The 9,985-nt window shown below is 40.0% G+C and overlaps 1 non-coding gene across 1 annotated transcript; it reads right to left on the reverse strand.

The window, feature by feature from the left end:
• Nucleotides 1-4,733: 4,733 nt before the first annotated feature.
• On the reverse strand, nucleotides 4,734-4,805 carry TRNAE-UUC (transfer RNA glutamic acid (anticodon UUC)). The gene has a single exon. It is a non-coding gene; the product is annotated as a tRNA-Glu (tRNA).
• Nucleotides 4,806-9,985: the final 5,180 nt, after the last annotated feature.

Genomic DNA, 9,985 nt, shown 5'->3' on the forward strand with positions numbered 1-9,985 from the left:
AGATTAAAAGAGATGGGAGAGGGAATTCCCTGGGGGTCCAGTGGTTAGGACTCCGCACTTTCACTGCTGAGGGCCTTGGTTCAATCCCTGGTCAGGGAACTAAGATCCAGCAAGCTGCGCAGCGTGGCCCAAATAAATAAATAAATAAATAAAAGAGATGGGAGAAGGTACCGAAACTAGATCAACGGTGATTGTTTTTAGGCATGTAATGTGCAGCCACTTTGGAAATAGTTAACAAGTTAAATGTAAATTTGCTCTGTGATCCAGCAATTCCTCTCCTGGGTGTCTTCTACCCGAGAGAAAATATATATCCACACAAGGACTTCTATGTCAATGTTCATAGAAGCATTAACAAAAGCCAAAAACTGGAAACAATCTAAATGTCCATCAACTGATAAGTGGATAAACAAAATGTGATCTATCCATACAATGGAATATTACTCAGCCATAAAAGAAACAAACTATTGATACATGTTATAACATGGGTGAACATCAAAAACCTTATGCTAAGGAAAAATGTCTAGATGCATAAGACCACATATTGTATGATTCTATTGATATGAAATGTCCAGAAAAGGCAAATCTAGAGAGACGTTGGGTAGATTAGTTGTTGTCATGGGCCGAGGATGGAAATGAAGACACTGCATACGGTCATAACGGAGCTTTTGGGGGTGGAAAAAGTGTTCTAAAACTGGATTGTGGTGATGGTTTGTGCAACTCTGTACATTTACTAAAAATCATTGAAACGCCCACTTATAATGAGTGGATTTTACAGTACATAAATTCTACCTCAATAAACGGATTAAGAAAGGACTATGGCAGGGCTTCCCTGGTGGCGCAGTGGTTGAGAGTCCGCCTGCCGATGCAGGGGACACGGGTTCATGCCCCGGTCCGGGAGGATCCCACATGCCGTGGAGTGGCTAGGCCCGTGAGCCATGGCCACTGAGCCTGCGCGAACGAAGCCTGTGCTCCGCAACGGGAGAGGCCACGGCAGTGAGAGGCCCGCGTACAGCAAAAAAAAAAAAAAAAAAAAAGGACTATTGCAGATGTGATGTTCTGTGAGCCTTGCAGCTTTCCCCTTTCTCCTACTGATACTAACCCTGAGACTGTCCTGGAGGAGAACTGAGGGGCTCGGCCAATAGCCAGCACCAACCACTGCACCTGGGAACGAGTCCACCTTGAACTTTTGGGAGCCTGGCCAACCTTCTAGGTGAGTGAGTTCTTCAGGAGTGAGCTCAGGTGAGACCACAGGAGGAAACACTCGGCGGATCCACAGATCATGAGATGTAGTAAGTTGTTTTACATTAATTCTATATTTAAATATATACATTTAAATAAAAATATATACCGGTGAAGTGATATGGCAAAAGATTAACAGCTGTATTTAAATGGTGGATATATGGTTATTGTGCTGTTTCTATTTTCTGTCTGTTTGAAAAATTTTAAATGAAAAGTTAAAATAGACACATAGGGGAAATCATACCTGGAGAGGGAACTAGGCATTTGGGGTAGATACAAAGCCTTCCCTAAATTCATGTCTGCATTTCCACCCACACAATTCTTGAACATATGAGATGGATCTTGAGTGAGTAGCTGCTGGGGGAGCAGAAGGGATTCTAATTAGAGGAAAGAGCAGATGCAGTGAGATAGAAACAGGAAAGGGTTTGGTTCATTTGGGGCTTATCGCTTATCTATTCCACAAAAATTATTAGCATCTACTATGTGCTCGGCACTGATAAAGGTACTAGGGATTCAACAGTGAACAAATGAGCTAAAAGTCCTTCCTAATCGGTGCTTAAACTGTAGTGAAGGAAGACAAATAATAATAAACAAACAAATGAATAGTATATATGGAATATCAAATAATCAGGAGTGGATCCAGGTTTTGTGAAGTTATACGAAGTTGGAGTATTCATTACTCCAGAAAAACCCCAACATCATCCATGAACAAAGGGAGTTCTGATGCTGATGCTTCATGAGCTTCATAGTAAATCTGCTCAAGTATTTTTGTGTGAATTTCTCCAGAAGAAGAACCGGGATAAGTGGTGGATGTGGAAAATAATTCCAGGAAATACTGGTAGTGGGTGGGGCCGTGAAACAGAAGAAAATTAAGTTGATAAATGTGGTTACTCCAGCCTGGGGAACTGAGAGATGGTATAGAATGAAGGGCAAGGAGCCTGGGGTATATCTGTGCACCATCTCCTGTCAGTCATGGGTTCAAGCTTGCTCTAGGCAGGCCAGTCAAAATTTCTAAAAGATAGTCTTATACGGGATGGTTGGAACTCATACTGTAGCTCCCTCTGCTGTAGTTAGTCTCCAAACTGCAATAAACATTCACCACCTTTCTCACCTGCCACCCATTCTAGATTCCCCTCACCTGTGGCTCATCTTTCTGCTGGTCTATGTTGTTTGCCTAGTGGGAAATCCAGACCTTTACCTGGAGAGGTCTGAGCCCTTAGCTCCTGTGTTCTTGCCAGGCATGGTTGTTGTATATGGAAACAAGTGGGAGCCTGGTGAATCCCTGAGTTCCAGACATATTCTTCCCCGCCTTGATTATGTAGCAGCAATCTTATTTCCTCATGCTCTCTAAGGTCAATTACCCCCACCAGCAGAGTAACTCCACTCTGCTTTCTGATCCACTAGCAGAAAAGCCCCAAATGCAGTCAAAGCTTTAGGTTCAGTGGAACTGTTGCTTGGTTTCCTAGGAGAAGTGTTCCTGTGGTCCAGGAGAGCCTAACATTGCAGGGACAGGAACTACTTCTGCTCTTTGGTTCCAGGACCTGTGTGATCTCCTAACAGAGCCACAGCACCTCTTCACGGCCAGTGCTTCAGAGCAATTTTACCCTTTCAACATGGATCGAGAAGCAATATGCACAGGCAGATAAAAACAGGTTGTTTAAAGGGAGCAAAACATAGGCTTAGACCTCTACGAGTACCAGAAGAAAACAGATCATTGCTGAAACTCCTTGTAGAGAAGAGTGTGCAGTTAGAGAATTTTATGCTTGGCCAGATTGCTGTTTGTTTGGGAAGATTAAAGGAAGATGTTCTTATACATGCAAAAATCCTGGTAAAACACTTGTATTAGAAAGAAATTACTTGGACATATAACTCAGTTCATCAGGAGATAAACCAACATTTAAAATTTAAGAATTAAGATACCATGTACAATGGAATATTACTCAGCCATAAAAAGGAATGAAACTGGGTCATTTGTAGAGATGTGGATGGACCTAGAGTCTGTCATACAGAGTGAAGTAAGCCAGAAAGAGAAAAACAAATATCATACATTAATGCATATATGTGGAATCTAGAAAGATGGTACAGTTGAACGTATTTGTAGGGCAAGAATAGAGACGTAGACATAGAGAACGGACATGTGGACACAGGGTGGGGAGGGGAGGGTGGGATGAATTGGGAGATTAGGTTTGACAAAAATACACTACCATGTGTAAAATAGCTAGTGGGAACCTGCTGTTATAGCACAGGGAGCTCAGCTCAGTGCTCTGTGATGACCTAGATGGGTGGGATGAGGGGGTGGGGTGGAAGATCCAAGAGAGAGGGGATATAGTTATACATGTAGCTGATTCACTTCATTGTACAGTAGAAAGTAACACAACATTGTAAAGCAATTTTACTCCAAAAAAAGAAAAAGGAAAAAGATATCTTGGCATATAGAGAACAGACTTGTGATTGCCAAGGGGAGGGGATGGATGGACTGGAGTTTGGGGTTAGTAGATGCAAACTATTACATATAGAATGGGTGGACGAGGTCCAACTGTATAGCACAGGGAACTGTATTCAATGTCCTGGGATAAACCATAATGTAAAAGAATATAAAAAAGAATGTATATATATGTATAACTGAGTCACTTTGCTGTACAGCAGAAATTAACACAACATTGTAAATCAGCTATACTTCAATTTAAAAGAAAGATATCATGGCATAAAAGACTGGTATCAGTTAAACTTAGATTACAGGACCAAATGCAAACTTTATTGAAAAACCTGAAGAAGACCTAAATAAATGGAGAGATAGAGCATATTTAGAGATGGAAAAACTATGTTTTTACTGCTTAATTACTGACCATTCTGTTGGTGGACACTTAATTTTCTTTCTTAATACAAATCAGACTGAAGTGAATGTTCTTTCATATTTCTTCTTAGGCACATAGGCTAGAGTTTCTCTATATACGTTAAAGTGGAATTTCTGGTTCAGAAGACTTTTTTTTTTTTTTTTTTTTTTTTGCGATACGCGGGACTCTCGCTGTTGTGGCCTCTCCCGTTGCGGAGCACAGGCTCCAGACGCGCAGGCTCAGCGGCCATGGCTCACGGGCCCAGCCGCTCCGCGGCATGTGGGATCTTCCAGGACCGGGGCACGAATCCGTGTCCCCTGCATCGGCAGGCGGACTCTCAACCACTGCGCCACCAGGGAAGCCCAGAAGACATTCTTATATTCAGTTTTACGAGATGTTCCTAAATCACTCTCCAAAGTGGTTGTAGGAATTTTACTCCCTCAGGTGGAACATGAGAGTCCTTGTTTCACATTCTTACCAATACTTAGGTCTTTATCATTGTTGAAATTTGCGTGAGTAGTAGCAAGGCCCAGCACCATGTCATATGTTCATTGTCTATTTGACTTTCCCTTTCTGCCAATTGCCTGTTCATAGCTCCTGTTTTTTTTTTCTTTTTTTTTCTTTTTTTGTGGTCATGCCCCGCAGCTTGTGGGATCTTAGTTCCCTGACCAGGGATTGAACCTGGGTCACAGCAGTGAAAGCGCTGAGTCCTAACCACTGGACCACCAGGGAATTCCCTCTGTTCATTTTTCTATTGGGTTATTTGTCTCTCTCTCTTTTTTTGTTTTTTGTTTTGCTTTTGATTTGTAAAATTTCTTAATATGTTCTAGATACTAATCATTGGTAAGTTATATGAATTACAGGTATTTCCTTCTCCTACCACTCTATGGTGTGTCTTTTGATTTTATTTATAACTGTTTTGGGAGTTTGTTTTTTTTGGGAGTTTGTTTTGTAGCATTTGAGCCTCGAGGCATCCACTGGAGGGGGTCTCGGTAGATAAAGACCCAGAGATTTTGATCAGGGTGATGAGTGATATGGGTGGATATGGGTAGGCTCTCATTCCAGACTGCTGAAATTTAAATCCCACTACCACTTGTGTAACCTTGGGCAAGTTATTAATCTTTCTGTGCCTCATTTTTCTTGTATGTAAAGTGGGAATATTAATAGTACATGGATTATTATAAGGATTAGAGTGTATTAGTTTTCTATTGCTGCATAACAAATTACCACAAATTTAGCAGCTTAAACAGCACAAATTTATTATCTTACACTTTCTGTGGGTCAGGAGCTGAGTTAGGAAACTCAGTTCTTCCTCCTGTGTCTCTTTTACTCTCACTTTACTAGCAAACTCACAACAGTTCTGACACCCGATGTGTGGGTTTCTTCCCACCAAGCAACTCCATGTGACACTAGCTGGGTATCCTACAATTTAACTTCATTCTGACACTATCTACCTGAGGATAGAGTTAGACCCCACAGGTTAAGGGCTCAGTCCTACAAGACTGCTCCCCTCCCCCTTTGTTTTTGGCCACACCACATGGCTTGGGGGATCTTGTTTCCCCCATGAAGGATTGAACCCAGGCCCTTGGCAGTGAAAGTGCAAAGTCCTAACCACTGGACCACTGGGGAATTCCCTCCCCCACCCCCTTTTAGATGCCAGTGGCAAGTCCAGGTTGTCACCTGTGCTTCTGACCTAAAGGCTGTACATCGAAGGTTCTCATGACCCCCTCTCTGGGTTTGATTAATTTGCTACTTGCTGTTGGCCAACTGGGCAGCCTTCTCATATCCTAGAGGCAACCTGCCTTCCCTGCCACGTGGTCCTCTCCCCAGCATGGAAGTTTGCTCCTGTGAGATCAGTAGAAGAATCTCTCTCATCCTCTGAATCTCTTCCTAAAGGAAGTGCCCATCTGATTAGGTCAGGCCCACCCAGGAAGATTCCCCTTTTGATAAACTCAACATCAACTGATGAGGGAACTTAATTACAACTGCAAAATCCCTTCTGCCATGTGATGTAATATAATCATGGGAGTAACTACCCCACCATAGTCACAAGTCACATCCACACTCAAGGGGGATGTGTACGATGGGGAGCAGGAATCTTGGGGACCATCTTACAATTCTACTCGTCATAACACTTCTTCTCACTGGTTAACCCACCTTAGGTTTTCTGTCTATTCCATAAACACATTTGTATTTAGAACTTGAGGAATTTCATATTGGACTTTCCTATTTGTTACCCTCTGGGCCCTTTGGGAAAGGGTTGTCTTGAACAGAATGGAAAGTAATAGTAAGAGTAATTGGGAAGAACCCCCCTGCTGCCCTCGAGAAGTCATGGAGGATTGGGACAAAGCCAAGGAGCCCTGCACCTTCTTTTCAGGGTGGGACTGACAGCTGAAGCCAATGACACATCTTGTGTCTGACAGTTGGTTGCCCTATTAATTACACAGATGAATAACTTTTCATTAGGTTTCCCCCTTCAAAGTTGAATATGTCTTCATTCTCTTTAGAGTCTTTGGCAAATTAGATTTCTGGGTCATTTTATAAAAATTTAAGTTCGTTATTTTTAATGATGCCTGGAAGAAGGAAGAGAAATCATCATTTATAGAACTTTTAATGGGAAAAGTAATTTCTGTATTCTTTCGGGTGAGCGCTTTTGGGCAAAAGTTAGTCACAGAATCCCCATTATTATTACTTCAACTATGAACCTGAGTTAAAAGAAGAAAGATTTGCTGATTTTTGTGTTTGAGATTCATGTACCCGAGGTCCAGGGAGTGTTCAATTTATTATTATACCATAAATTATGCATTAGATTAACATTTTTTAGTGATTCACTTTCTCATTTATTAATTTAATGAACACAATTTTTCAAAGTGAGATTTAATATTGTGAGTAGTACAGTGGTAGTAAGGATCAGATAGAACAATTCATCCTGTGTTAAGTGGGAACATTTTCATAACTTAGAGCATTATCCCTCATATAGAGAGATTGAACTAAATGTCAAGCTTCCTGTATTTGCCCAGAGAGCTTATCAGGATGGTTTGTTAAAGAGGAAACATCTTGTGTTTGGCTGAAAGTAGCAATTTAGAAAAAAAACTCAGGAAACTTTTAGGAACTGAACTGGTTCCATGCCTTTAAGAATTTATAAATGAACTAACTGTGGAAATGAAAAGAAATGGTTGTAAAGATTATTTCTCAACTTGAAAGAATATGAACCAGTGTCATCAAGAACTTAAAAGCCAGTTTGGGTGATACATGTGGTATATAATAAATAATAAAATTCTGTTCTATCTTTTATTCTAAGTAGCTGTAAGTATAGAACCAACTGCAGATACCATGCCTAGCTCATAGTGAAGCCATGAGTAGCTGGTCTTTATGAAAAACAAAATTCGTCAATAAGCTTTAGAAGAAAGAAAACATACTCAACCTTGGACCCTATGATATGATAATATTACCCAATACGCATGTTGAAAATGCAATTTACTAACATTCCATCTTAAAAACAAATCATAGAGGATTCATTTTTGGGGGGATTAAACATAATTTGAATAGATTTCACCTCAACACATCAATCAGGTGGTATACTTTCAGGTGGAATGATTTTGCTGAAAAAATTTAAAAACTAAGTTATAGTTTAGTTCTAGTTAGTTTAGATTAGTTAGTTTAGTTTAGTTCTAGTTCTTGGTAGTCACAGCTCTGTCAGCTTGCTGCTCACTGCTACCAGATCGTCTCTCTTTTTTTTTATTTTAAAAGATTATTTTTTAAAATAAATTTATTTAGTTTTGGCTGCATTGGGTCTTTGTTGCTGCACACAGGCTTTCTCTAGTTGCAGTGAGCAGGGGCTACTCTTCCTTGCGGTGTGCGGGCTTCTCATTGCTGTGGCTTCTCTAGGCGTGTGGGCTTCAGTAGTTGTGGCACGCGGGCTCAGTAGTTGTTGCTCCGCGGCACGTGGGATCTTCCTGGACCAGGGCTTGAACCCATGTCCGCTGCATTGGCAGGTGGATTCTTAACTACTGCACCACCAGGGAATCCCCCAGATCTTCTCATTTTTATAAAGGATTTGATTTATGTGTTTATTGAGAAATGATTGCCACAATAATTTAGTTAACAGAAATCACCTCACATAGTTACAAATCTTTCTTGTGATGAGACCTTTTAATTTTTACACCCTTAGCAATTGTCTTTTTTTAATTGAAGTATAGTTGACACACATTATATTCGTTTCAGCTGTGTAACATCGTGATTTGACATTCATGTACATTATGAGTTGATCACGATAAGTCCAGTAACCATCTGTCACCACACAAAGTTATCACAATATTATTGACTATATTCTCTATTTGGTGCATTACATCTCTATGACTTATTTATTTTATAACTAAAAGTTTCTACCTCTTGATCTTCTTATTTCACTCAACCTCCCACCTGCAACTTTCAAATATACAATATTGTTAATTATAGTCACCGTGCTGTACATTACACCCCCAGAACTTATTTGTCTCATAACTGGAAATATGTACCTTTTGACCTCCTTCACGCATTTTGCCCACTGCCCACCTCCTGTTTCTGGCAACCACCATGTCTGTTCTCTGTATCTTTTTTTTTTTTTAAGATTCTACATACACCTGAGATCATATAGTGTTTGTCTCTCTCTGTCTGACTTATTTCACTTAGTATGATGCCCTTAAGTTTCATCGATGTTGTCACAAATGGCAGGATTTACCTCTTTTTTGTTTTAAATAGCTGAATAATATACATATTTCTTCTATTTCTTGCCTATTATAAATAACATTGTAATGAACTTGGGGGTGCAGATATTTTTTTGAGATAGTGATTTTGTTTCCTTTGGATAAATACCGGAAGTGGATTTGCTGGATCATATGGTAGTTCTATTTTTAATTTTTTAAGGAATCTCCATACTGTTTTCTAATTTACATTCCTACCAACAGTGCATAAGGGTTTTCTTTTCCCCACATTGTCCCCAGCACTTATCTCTTGTCATCTTCTAACAGGTGAGAGATGATATCTCTTTGTGGTTTGATTTGCATTTCTCTGATGATTAGTGATGTTGAGCATCTTTTCATGTGCCTGTTGGCCATCTGTATGTCTTCTCAGACCTCCTCATTTTTAATAGAAGCAGAAATCTGTGTTTTGTTTTGCATGAGATCTTCTAATTTTTAAATGTTGGCTCAATTTTTATAAAAAGTACCTTTTGCCTCCAAAAACCCCACAAAAACCCTGTGTGTGGCCCACTGGGGAGAGAGAGCTGTGTGGGGCATTGATATTGATGTGAAATAGAAAGAGAATGGATTCAGGGCTGCTGTGCTCAACTACCTGGCCTCTTAGGGAAGCCTCTTCATCTTCTGAACCCCAGCTTCCATTTATACAAGAGGGGATCTGCAGACGTGTGGTTCCCAGAGATGGGGGTAGGGGTGGAGGGAGGGGGAATTGGATAAAGGTGGTCAAAAGGTACAAACTTTCAGTTATAAGATAAATAAGTACCAGGGATGTAATGTGCAACATGATGACTGTAGTTATGGTATATTTGAAAGTTGTTAATAGATCCTAAGAGTTCTCATCACAAGAAAAAAATAAAAAACAATTTTTTCTTTTTTTATTGTATCTATATGAAATGATGAATGTTAACTAAACTTACTGTGGTAATCATTTCACAATATATGTAAGTCAAATCATTATGCTGTACCCCTTAATACAGTGCTGTATGTCAAATATATCTCAATAAAACTGAAAAAAAAAAAGAGAGGGGATCAGATGCCGTGTTCTCTAAAGAACTCTCCTCTAAAACTCTTGAAGAATTGCTTTTTCTGTTTTATACCGGTGACATGCTGTTCAGTCAGCATGTTTCTTGATGAATCTTCTACCTAATACATGAAATTCATGAGTTACTTGTTTTT

The sequence above is a fragment of the Lagenorhynchus albirostris genome, chromosome 14, assembly GCF_949774975.1.
Source record: "Lagenorhynchus albirostris chromosome 14, mLagAlb1.1, whole genome shotgun sequence".
Classification (NCBI taxonomy): Eukaryota; Metazoa; Chordata; class Mammalia; order Artiodactyla; family Delphinidae; genus Lagenorhynchus; species Lagenorhynchus albirostris.